Below are 12,668 nucleotides of genomic sequence, written 5' to 3'. Positions count from 1 at the left end.
TGCTGAAATAAAGGAGCCCAGGTGCTGACAAATCCCAGTGGAAATTGTTCTGAAGTGAGGGAACTTCTGGATTTGGACTGAAACTCATCCCAGACATGATGGGATGAACGGAGCTCCCCAAAAGGAGCGGAGCTGGAGGCTGCATTCCCTGTCCTCATTCACTTCTTACCCAGCTGTATTTCCAGCCAGGAATACAACCTTCCCTGGCTTTCCACCTCCTGGAAAAGCTCTTCTCACAACCACCCCAAGCTCCTCTTTTACCCTCTGCTCTTATTTCCCAGTATTGCTTGACCCTTCCCTTCAGACTTCCTCCATGATTGACAGGATTTTCAAGACCCTGTGAATTTTGGATGGATAATTCTGGAGATCTCGGGGTGAAAGCTGGTGCCAGATGAAAACCTGCTTCAGTTTGTCACTTACCTTGAATGCCCCATCTTCATCAGGAGACTGAAGAGCAAACAGGGGGCTGAAACATTAAATTAAGGGGCCCAAGTCAAACTCTGGAGTGAAAAGCCTCCAGGTTATTTGTTGGAAGAGAAAATTTGGAAGGAACTGGCTTTCAATCTGCATGCAGGCACCCAACTGATTAGCAGAGCTGCTGAGCACTCAGATTTGGCCTTCAGCTCTGGATTTATCGATCCTCAGTGCTCACACACAGCTCTGGAGTGCTGCAGAGCAGCCTCTGCTCCTCCTGACATGTTGGCAGCACCCAGCCCCGACAGGATCCATCCCTAAATCTCTGTACAAGTCTCCAAAATTCCTTCTGGGCAGTGGGTGGTAGAGGGATAGGTCCCAAAATGGGGAAATCACATCCTGGGAAAAACCAGAACCATCTGAAATGAAATCCTGGCCCAGCTGAAGTCAATGAAAGTTTGAACAGGAGGTCTCACTCCGTCTGCAACAGGCGCCTGCCCCAGTGTCCCAAAAACCCCTCCTTAAACAAGAGCAGGCTGCCCATGGTTCTCATCAGTCTCAAGTACTTCCTATGTTTATTTCCTTGGCCCAGCCCCAGCTTTGCCAGTTGCTGCTCTGTGCACTCTGCTGGCCCGTGCTCCCTCCCATGTCCTCACATGTCCTGGCATCCCTTGCCATCCCAAGCTGCTGAGCTGGGCCACTCCGAGCCCTGAATCCCATCCCATCCTCCTCCCCAAATACCTCTGGTTTATATTTACTCCTCAGAACGCTTCGGGATCATTTTGGGAAGGAAGACTCTCCAGCAATGTAAGATGAGACCATCCCTCAGTGGCTCTTCCCATGAGGGTGTGACTGCAGCCCAGGATCCTGTTATTCCCATCCCATGAAATCAGAGATCAGGGACCACAGACTTGGGGATAGGGTTTCCTCTTGCCCCTTGGCCACAGCAGCAAGGAAACAGCCAGGGATGGGCTGCCCAAGCTCTGCATGGGCTGTGTGTGACCCACAAAATCCATCCTCGTGACACCAGGGAAGCCACCAGGACCAAAAGGGTGACCACAGACAACACCAGCACTTGGCCAAGCCTAGTTTTATTGCAAAACTGCAGTCTCAGACAAGTCTCCTGCTCCTTTACCATCCCTGGGTTTTGTCTGTGAGCCAGAAGTAATTGCCAACACACGATCCTGACTTTTGGGTTCAGAATCACCGGATTCCTCCAAAAACCAGGGAAAGAAGCAGCTGTGAGCTGGCTGCTGACACAGCCCTCACCCACCTGCTCAGGACACCGCTGCTCCTGCTTTGTCCTGAATTCCCAGTCAGGAGAGTGAGGATCGGTCTTGCTGGGTGGCTCAGGGTCAGCCCTTCATCCCATCTGCTCTGGATCACCCACTGTGACCTGGGACAGGAGCAGACGGCTCCAAACCTGAGCCACATTGGCTGAAATCCACGGGAAAAGCTGTCAGGATGCAATGCAGAGTCAGGCAGCGCTGGGCTTTGAGATTTAGATGTGTTCCCTTCCCCGCCCTCACTGCAATCACCTGTAGCTTTCCAGACACCGACCCCAGGAAGGTTCCTATCCCCTCATTAACCACAACTCCACGTGCTCCAGAAGATCCCATGCTGGACAGGCAGGTGGGGAAAACGATGCACAGGGATGGATGTGCCCAGGATCTGCAGAGGCAGGGCAGGGACAAAGATATCTCGTGTTCCAAGGATTCGTCTTCCTTTTTCCACATGTCAGCAGCAGTGTCCCCCTGCAGCTGCACCACAGAGGAAGCGGTGTCCACACTGCTGGGAGGGACAGGACACAGGGAATGGCTTCCCACTGCCAGAGGGCAGGGATGGATGGGATAATGGGCAGGAATTGTTCCCTGGGAGGGTGGGCAGGCCCTGGCCCAGGGTGCCCAGAGAAGCTGTGGCTGCCCCTGGATCCCTGGCAGTGTCCAAGGCCAGGCTGGAGCAACCTGGGATAGTGGGAGGAGTCCCTGCTCCGGCAGAGGGTGAAATGAGAGGAGCTTTAATTCCCTTCCAACCCAAACCACTCTCATTCTATGACTGATCCCAATAGTTCCACCAACCCTTCCACAAAATTATAGAACTTTGTTTTTCCAAAGGTTCAAAACCAAGCAACACACTTTTAAATCTGCCTTGTCTGCTGCAAGCAGCTCAGAGCTGAGGATATTCTGCTCCTCCAAAGGGGCTTCTTTGGGATGGAGAAGCAAATCCATTTGATAACTGGGCTGTTAGCTGAGGTTGGGTGATTTTCGGCAGACTTGGAGCAGAAGATGAGGCCCATCCTTTACTGTCTGTCCTCACCACTACACCCCGAGCACAACCAGTGGCAGCCACACAATCTGTGAAGCAGCTCAGAGCTGAGGATATTCTGCTCCTCCAAAGGGGCTTCTTTGGGATGGAGAAGCAAATCCATTTGATAACTGGGCTGTTAGCTGAGGTTGGGTGATTTTCGGCAGACTTGGAGCAGAAGATGAGGCCCATCCTTTACTGTCTGTCCTCACCACTACACCCCGAGCACAACCAGTGCCAGCCACACAAGCTGTTGTTTTCCACCAGAACTACCCATTTTTTGTGGCTAATACTCGGGGTGTTTTTAAAACGAGGACTTCCTGTTCACTCCAAGTGTGACAGCATTCCAGTGCCCAGAATCCCCTGGGAATGCTGAGATCTCCTGCTGCCCACATCCACTTCTTCAAAACACACCTCTGCCTGCAAAACACCCCCAGAGCAGTTTGGACGATGCTCTCAGGCACACGGTGGGATCCTTGGAAATGTTCTGTGCAGATCCAGGAGTTGGATCTGATGATCCTTTTGTGTCCCTCCCAACTCAGAGCATTCCGTCATTCTACGGTTCTCCTTTAGTTGGGCAGTACAAGAATGGGGTCCAAAAATGGGTATGGATTTGCCCAGTCCCGAAATGTACGGCACAAACTCGTGTTTTCCGCGATTCCTGGGCTCTGTAGCAACAGTAGGTTCCTGGCACCCTCTAATGGAAAAGCTCAGTCACTGAATCACCGTCTCGGGCTGCGAGTCTCGGCTCCTGCCTTTCTGTTTTTAATCCCGTATCACAGGAATAACTCCGAGCCAGGCACGATACACGGCGTGCCAGGAAGGACCTGGAGAATGTGCTGAACAAATGTCAGGGCTGCTCTGGGGAAGGAGAGGCTGCCTGGTGCTCGCCCCCGACGCCGGGAATCCGGCACGCACAGGGATTGCTGCTTTACTTATGGAAATGCAAGGGGAGAGCTCATCAGCGCTGACATTTGGGCTTTGTTTGTGAATTTAAGGCGCATTACTCGGGGGCTAATCATGTTACATTGCCTGACCTTCCCTTTCCCCCTCCTCTCCCTCGGCCACATTGAGAGGGTGGAATTTTCTAGGATATTTTTCCGAGTTTGGCATCCTGGAAGTAGCTGCAATCTCAGGTCGGCCTTGGCTCTGGAGCCGGTTTGTAAACAGAATTCCTGGTTGAATTATAAGGTGTTTTGAAAGCTTGGGTCTTGCTAGAAAGTGACACCCATAGCCAGGGAAGCACTCCAAGGATTTGTCCCCAACTGGGGGGGGGACACCTGACATTTAGAGGCACAGAAAAAGCCGGGCTGGAGGCAAGCACAGCGTTCCTGTCAGCCTCAGGCCAAGGGGGCAGGACGCTGCGGCTTTTGGCTTCTCGTCAGGAGCTGGGATTCAGGCTGAGGACCCCAGGGTGGATCATGGGGAAGAATTGGCTTTTCCACAGGCGGCTCAGCGAGATCCCTGCTCAGGTAAAGCATGGAATGTCTGCCGAGTGAGAGTCTGCCCCTTGCTGAGCTGCCAGAGGAGTGGGGTAGGAAGCAGGACCCAGCTCATCAATCTCACCCTTGTCCTTTACACTCTGTACCCAGAGACAAATAAAATCATTTAAATAACTGTTTAATAGAGGAGAATCCAATTCCCAGCAAACGCTGCTCCGTGCCAGTCTCAAAGCTGTGGAGAGGAGCTCGGAGTCCTCGGAGAGGGGCTCTTCATCAGGAACTGGTGCGACAGGACAAGGGGGAACGGCTTCAAACTGAAAGAGAGTGGGGTTAGGTAGGATATTGGGAAGAAATTCCTCCCTGTGAGGGTGGGGAGGCCCTGGCACAGGGTGCCCAGAGAAGCTGTGGCTGCCCCTGGATCCCTGGAAGTGTCAAGGTCAGGTTGGAGCAGCCTGGGGTAGTGGGAGGTGTCCCTGCCCATGGCAGGGGTGGATTGGGATGAATTTTAAGGTCCTTTCCAACCCAAACCATTCCATGATTCAATGATTGGCAGCAGTGTGCAGGAGATTTCAGCCCATCAGGTGGCATTTCCCTTGGCAAAAGGCTCCCAAAAACCAATAAAAGCCAAAGAAAAAAGCAAACAGCCCAGAGCCTGGCAAATGTGCCAGTGGTGACATGAAGAGTTTGACACTCCCATGGCTACCTGGGCATTTTTTGCCTCGCAACACAGAGCAAAAACCAGGCTGAGATGTGCCAGACCATAAAAACCATACTGGACCAGTATTCCCCGGTATCCCCTGAGGGTTACCTGAGCCCCTCAGGTGAATTTTACCTGTAAGAGTAAGGCACAGTCAAACACAGACCTCTGGAAGTGAAAGCCAGTCCTGAAATTCAGCAGGTCTCTTCTGAAATCCCTTTAAAACCGTTTTACTTTTAGAATCCCAGTTTCCACAGCAACAAGACACACAGCTCTCTGCGGAGTTTGGGGCTATAAATAACCCCAAGATCTATAGTTGTGATATTAGCTATGAGGGCTTAAAAAAAAAAAACGAATTGCATGTGGTAATGAAGGGAAAAGCTCAGCGCTGAAAGGAAACAAATTTAACGAGGAAAAGATGGTTCCTAACTCAGTTTAGAGCACAGCTTTGAACAAAGGAAAGCTGCTCCTGGTAAGATCCTGCCTTTTCTGAGAGTCAGATGGATTTCAGTCGGATTTTTGGGAGCAGTGCTTTACAATCTCCCTTTTACCTGTGTTTAAACTGTGTTGTCTCAAGAAAAGAAGGGGGAAATGGCAATTAGGTGTGGTTTTCCCAGCCTTGCTCGTTGTGGGGAAGCAATCAGGAGGTAACACCGAGCCAGGTTTAAGCACAGCCTGACCCTTGCCTGCCCCAGCAGCCCCTCCATCCCTCTTTGGGGAAGGATGTCTCCATGTGCTAACTTTAAACCAGCCTTTTAATCCTAATTGCTCCTCTGATCCGGGAGGATCAGGACCGCCCGCAGGGAAGATGCTATTCCTCGGGATGCAGTCAGAGGGCAGGAATTTGGTCTGCTGGCCCCAGAGAAGTGCTGGCCTTCCCCCTTGACATCAGCGTGTAAACAAAGGCACAATCCCATGAGGGAGGATAAATATTGGCCGCGCTGGAAGCAAAGAGGAAATTAAATAACCATCACATGGCGTAAAAAGCAGCTCGTCAGGGGAGGGGGGGACTGGTGGCTCGGAGCTGGCAGAACAGATTTGTATACAGTAGTGAGGAGGAGGAGATGAGGAAGGAGAAGAAAGGAAACACAAATCAAAGAGTTATTTGGAGTTTCCTCTCTTACAAGCAGAAGGTCCGTGTTATTCAAACAGACGCACCGCATGTCACCAGTTTGCTGCTGTTTGTTATTTTAAGGATGGTCTTAGGAAGAAAATAAATTCCACGCCGAGGCTCCTTTATACCCATTTTAGGCAGTCTGTGGAGACGAGCCCAAAGAGTGGGGTTGTGGAGATTCCTCCAGGCTGAGCTGCTGGTACATCCTCTGCTCTCTCTCCAGGAGGGAATTTTAGGGAATTGCTGGGAAGGAATCCCACAGCAGCTCCAGCTCGGGGCAGGCTGGGGCAGGAACCCACCAGCAGCACAGTGGAGCTGCATCGCTGCTGCTCCTTCCCAAGGGCCCCAAAGGATTGGGAGAAAAAGGTGGCTGGCACAACATGGATAGGCAAAATCCAGCAGAACCTGGAAATGGGAAGCTGCTCTCTGGCCAGCAATTGCTACTCAGTCCTGAGTGGAGACACCGCTGCCTGGGGCTGGGGGGACAGAGGACTCTGCAACAAGAGTGGAATAATTCATTTAAATGTGATCCCTTCAAGTCCAACCTGGGATCTGAGCATCCATCTGGGTCCTCTCTGGCCTCACCACCAGCTGGAAAAATTCGGTGGATGATGATCTGCAGTGGTGCCTCTCCAAAGGAATTGGCCTTGCAGCCTAAGATAAAGCAGGGAGCAGAACGACGTTGGAGTGTCCCCTGAGCCACACCAGAATCAGGGTTTGTTTCTCCTGAAGGTGTTGGTTTGTCCATGGGGAGAAAAGTGAGATATAAAACACATTTTTCTGCTCCCCAACACATGGTCTGGCAGAGATCTGCTGTTGATGTGACACAGGCACCAGTTTGATGTCTTTTTCTAATATTACCACACTCGGAGCTGTAGGAATTTCTGGTGGGAAAGAACCAGCACAAACACTATCCATATACAGGGGGAAAAAAAAAAAAAAAAAAAAAAAATGCCCAGCTGCAATTGCTGGGCTCAGAGTGCAAATATATAATTCCAGCACCTCCTGGCCTAGTGACATTTCTGGATGGATTGTGTTTTCCAAAGGGTTTTCAAGCTTCGCTCTTCCTCTGGATAAAAGCAAAGCAAAAGGAGACATGAAAAACCTTTCCCTTCAGAGAACATATCGGGCACAGGACACGCCGTGGGACTGGTGGAACATTTCTGTCCCTGTGATTAACTGAGCAGCACGCAGGACATTTCGGAAGCTGTTTTAATAGAAGGCACAAAGAATTGGAATCAGTAAGAAATAGTAAAAGGAAAAGAAAACATGAGGCATTGCAGAGGGAGCAGGCACCAGGCCCATTCTCTGAGGGCTCTGTCCTGCTCCCACTGAAATCAAAAGGAGTTTTAGAGTTGGCTGCAGTGGGAACAGGAACAGTCCTTAAGGCACTAATTAGTACAGCTGGCTGAATAATGCATAATGAACAGTTCATTCAGCTAATTTCATCTCTTTTTCTATTCATGACTTGCCCGTGAACCAATCCCAATTTTCTCATTTTGGTCGTCATTCAGAAGCTATTTGTGGGTTTCTTCAGGAAATCATCCCCAGCGTGCATCCCAACATGTAAATATTGGGAATTTGCACAGAAGTGTTTAAGTGTGGGACCTGCAGGTGGGACTGGGGACATCAGCTCTCTAAAGGTGGGCTGGGAGAGCTGGGGCTGCTTAGCCTGGAGAGGAGAAGGCTCCAGGGAGACCTTAGAACCCCTCCCAGTGCCTAAAGGGGCTCCAAGGGGAACTTTGGACAGGGACATGGAATGACAGGATGGGGGAATGGCTTCCCACTGCCAGAGGGCAGGGAGAGATGGGATACTGGGAAGGAATTGTTCCCTGGGAGGGTGGGCAGGCCCTGGCACAGGGTGCCCAGAGAAGCTGTGGCTGCCCCTGGATCCCTGGCAGTGTCCCAGGCCACGTTTGAGCAACCTGGGACAGTGGGTTGGAATGGGATGAGCTTTAACTCCTTTCCAACCCAAACCATTGTTTCATTCTTGCCCAAGCTGATTTTCTACAACCAAGTGCAGCAAGAATTTCAAATGTTGCAAAGAAACACTGAACTTTACATCCATATTCAGGACATCCTTGGGCACTTTCCTTTTCTTCCTCGTCCTTTCTCCTCCAGCATTTTAGATGGATCTAGCTGGTTATTGGAATACTGACCCAAGCAGCGAGAGAAGAGATATGATGTGAAAACACCCCAAGGAATGTCACTGGAATGATCAAGTAAATACTTCCAGATTTTTCTTTCCAGCTCTGAAGTGTTTTGGCTTTAACAAGGAGTAAATTAACATTGTGTAATGGATGGGGGCTGGAATCCGCCTGTGGATCACAGAGGACAACTCCATGCTAGGTTGCTGCCCATCCCTAATTTGGTAAAGTCACCCAAAATGTGACTTTGCTGGGGTAAGATTTAAGTAAGGAACTATTCCAAACAGGAATGCAAAGGAAATAGCTGCCCTGTGATGGGGCAGGGGGGCCAGGCTGAGGCATCCCTGTCCTTCCAGCCAGGAGAGGCTGGGACAGGCCCAAGCACCGGCAGGGAAAGACAGAGAAACCCAAATATGTTTCTTTCGCAGCAGTTCCTGAGACAGATACACGGAGCGAGGGAAGGGAGCTAGGAAATGTTTTTGGCAGCCAGGCACTGTGGATTGTCACGCTGAAGGACGTGAAAAAGCCAGAAGGGCATCCTGGCTGTCCCAGAGGAATGTGCCAGCACTGCTGGAAGGGACACGGGGGACACACGGGGCAAGGGATGTTCAGGGCTGCTCACGCTTTGAATTTTAAAAGGTGACAGACGAGGCAGGGCGTGATTGAGGGGGGATCTTCGCTGAGGGAGAGGAGAGCCAGTCTCTTATGCCTCCAGCTGGAAAAAAACCTCTGGAAAATCCGTATTCCCGCTCCCGCTGCTGCCACAGCAAGGACACCTTCCCCACCCTGCCCAAACCAAACCCGGCTTAATCTTTGAAAATCAAACCCCAAGGGATGCTGCAGACCCGGCATCTGGCCGCTTTCTGGTTTGGGGTCTGGGGTTTTTTTCCCCCCTCTTCCCAAAGCCCACGTGGTATTTTTCTCTGAGCTTCAAAGCCGGGATTTGTTTGTTTTTTCAAGCCCGAGAGCTCCGATTCCAGCATCTGCGTGAAAGCCGACAGGAAATAACCCGTGTGCACAGAAGTAGTTGGGAGAACGTGCAAGGGCAATATTTATCTTCCCCTTCCGTGGATCGGAGTGGAGACACGCAAGGCTCCAGCTGCTGCCACTCACTGCATCCCGGCAGGAAAGGACAGGGAGGGGTTTGGCGTGGAGCCGCAGGGTGAAAGGATTTCGGTGTGGGTTGGGAGAGCTGGGCGTCAGGCAGGGCAGAACGGCAATGAGGAGGAAGGTTTGGAACAAGGCAGCCAGGAAGGGGATAAAGGGAGAGGAAGGGGATGATCAGCGTCGGGAAATTTGGGAGAGGTGGGATAGAGCAAGGAGGTAGCGCTGAGTATCTCCAAAGGAGCCAGCAGCTCCTGGTGAAGGGCACAGAGATCGCACTCTAAACAACCCAAAATTGGTCTGTCAGCTTTTATGTTCATCCATGTACAGAGTGGGCTTTCAGCTCAGATCATCCTGGGAAAGCATTCCATCCCAAAAAAGAGGGAAAGCTGGTTTGGCATGGAACCCACCCGGGGGAAGTCTGCCCATCACAGCTGACTCATACCCGAGACAGCAGTGGGTTCATCCCTGGCTTTGCAAGTCATTTTGGTAGAAGATCTGGGATTTCCAGGCTGGATTTCTGGCAGAAGTGCTAAGGTTTAAGCCACATTTAGGAGGTTTAAAATGTCAAACGTCATTAAATGGGCAGAAGTTTTTGCAAGTGTTGAACAGCCTCCTAAAGGCTCCTAAATGTGATGGGAAAAAGCTCTGAGAAGGTCCCTGTGGAGGAGTTCTGTGGGCTGGGAGCATTGGGCACTTGATGGATGTGGGTAACTCAACTGGTCTTTTATCCAGCAGCCTCCCAAACAAATCTCCTCCTTTTCCATGGTAGAGATTCTTATTTCCATTGTCTCTGTGGATGGACACAGGAGTGAACGATCTCCTTTCACACTGGACTCAGTTCCCCACCTCACACTGAATTATTTCAGTTAATTTTTATAGGCTTTTGGCCGTTCTGTATCGTGTGGAGTCAAACTCCCAGGAAGGATTTATCTGGGTGGATTTGGCTACAGTGGCTTTGAGGTGCTGCTTGAAGGGAAAGAAGCACTTCAGCCAAGCTCCTTGGTTTAACAGGATTGAGGAAATCCAAGCAGGAGAATTCGGACCCTTACAACAGCAGGTAAAACTGAGGTGTTGAAGGACTGGAGCCTCTCTCAGTCCTCAGCTGCCTGCAACATGCAGTAACAGCCTCTGCATGCTCTGAAAATACAAAAAGAGGAAAATTAGTTGTTTTTTACTGATTACTCCGGCACAGAATCTTTCCCAGTTGTTTCAAGCATGCACCAAGAGAGTTTTCAGGGAGAACAGGCAGGACATGGGATGATCTGGGGGTGAAATGAGGAGTTTGGTGTCCTGTGCTTGCAGGAGGAACAAGGCTGCACAGGCACCCCAGAACGACCTTCACTCCCAACCCACTGCCTGGACAAGTGGTAACATGAGCTCTTACACAGTTGATTTATCTCCCTGAAGGCGATTCCTGGCTCTGCCCCTGGATAGCCAGGAATTCTTGGTGACAGAATTATATGTCATGCCCCTTTTGGTTCCCTCAGGCTTCACCCAAAGCCACTTCTAATCAGAGAAAAGGCTCCCAGTTCATGTAATACACTTCAGGTTAGGGTTTGTTTTGCTGTCCGGCATAAAAGACAAAAAACTTCTGGCTGTAAACCACAGAATCACTCTTTTGAAACAAAATTCTCATTCAAACTTTTATTTAAACTCAGGCTTAGATCTGGTTCCCAAGCAGAAAGTTTCAACCTTCTTCACCTTGCTACAGAAACCCGACTTTGAGCACAGCGTGGTGCTTTCAGGATGGATTAGTGGATAAAGGATGTGCTTTCAGGATGGATAAAGACATCAATATAAGCAGAAAGGCCACCAAAGAACTCATTGTGCCCATGCCAACAGCCTGGCCCGTGCTAGAACTCAATGCAGACCTTTCCTAAGGGACTGAGAGCACTTCCTCTGTTTTCCACACATCCCTTCCTCCCATGGACAAGGCTGGGCACGACAGGAAAAGGAAGCACATATGGAAGCACTCCGTGACGGATCACTGCAAGGAAAGGACACAGAGAGGCTGCGGGATTGTCAAGGACCCTCTCTCAGCAGGAGTCTGCAACAGAAGCAGGGCTGTGTCTCTTTACAATGTGTGACATTATGCAGCCCCCGTCTGTGTCCTCTGCCTGCTGACTCCTGCATTTCAGTGGGACTCCAATAAATGCAGTCGATGGCCCGCGATATTCCACAGGGAAATAAAAAAGGATAAACTACCAGCATTTGGAATGTTTGTGGTGCAGCAGTTCGTCTCAGCAAGGTGTATAATGAGATTTCCAACAAAGCATCACCCAGAGGAATGAGACCTTTTCTCTTCTGTGATACCGACATAAGTGGTCACACAACTCATGTGACAGCCCACATTTGGGCATCTGCACATCCCATAAAGATCAACTCGAGATAAAATGCAATTTTGCGTTTAAAAACATCAATGTTGAGTCTTTTGTTAATCTACGGCACAGCAACATTGCACTTGTGAAAATAAAACACACGGTCCATCTTCTGAGATTACCATCATATAAAAACCAAGCCTGGACTAATTCGCTGCCTGCCTGGGGCTGCATTTAAAAATGTTATTCCTGGCTTGTCCCACTTAAAGATCTTCACCTGTGTCATTCATCCAGCTGATGTGCAGTCTGGCTACTGGGCTACCACAGCCAAGCAGCCGAGTCCCGTGGAAAAAACACCATGAAAAACAGAAATTGTGCGTCCACCTCTTGGCCGCCTGATGCCGTCCGTGCAATCCGCAGGCAGATCTGCAGCCGACAACTCTGCTAGAAAATGTGCATTGCTACGTCGCTGCCAGCCAGAATCCCGGTTTAGAATGGAGAGTGGGAATGTGGGGGGCGAAAAAATGATCTTTTTGAGAGGTCTTTAGCGTCTCTTTTGTTTCCACACTGTATTTAAAGACAATCTGGAGTCAGGTGCCAAACTGGCGTTGACTGCGGGTTGGGCTGGTGGTGGCTCAGGGAAGCACCTCTGCCAAAAGCGTTATGGGGGTTTTGGCATCACCGCCCAGCAGCAGCTCAGGCTGCATCCCTGAGGCTCTTTGTCATCCTAAAACAACGGCTGAGGAAGGAAAGCATTGTAGGCATTCCCTTTTCTACTCCATAAGGCTCCTCGTGTCTGGAATGAGGCGTTTAGACTGAAAAGGCAGGGAAAAGGCACCTACTGCCCCCGGGGGAGTCAGCAAAGAGCACGGGCAGCACTCGGAGTCAGGGGACACACTGCAAATGCACCGGCCATGAAGGAGAGAAGGAAGAAGGTGCTTACACACGATTTGGGATGGCAGGATGCACCTCGAGGCTCCTCTCCAGCCTGCAAGAATAACCCTGCGGGGAGGACAGGAACCCCAGGCCCAAACCCGTCAACTCTGACAGGTCAGCTGGAGCAGGGCAAGGCACGGCTCTGCCCTGAGAGGGGTCACCGCCCCTCAGAGACCCCCGGGCAGAGGC

This window comes from Corvus brachyrhynchos, unplaced genomic scaffold (assembly GCF_000691975.1).
Source record: "Corvus brachyrhynchos isolate BGI_N302 unplaced genomic scaffold, ASM69197v1 scaffold365, whole genome shotgun sequence".
Taxonomy (NCBI): Eukaryota; Metazoa; Chordata; class Aves; order Passeriformes; family Corvidae; genus Corvus; species Corvus brachyrhynchos.
This window is presented reverse-complemented; position numbering follows the sequence as displayed.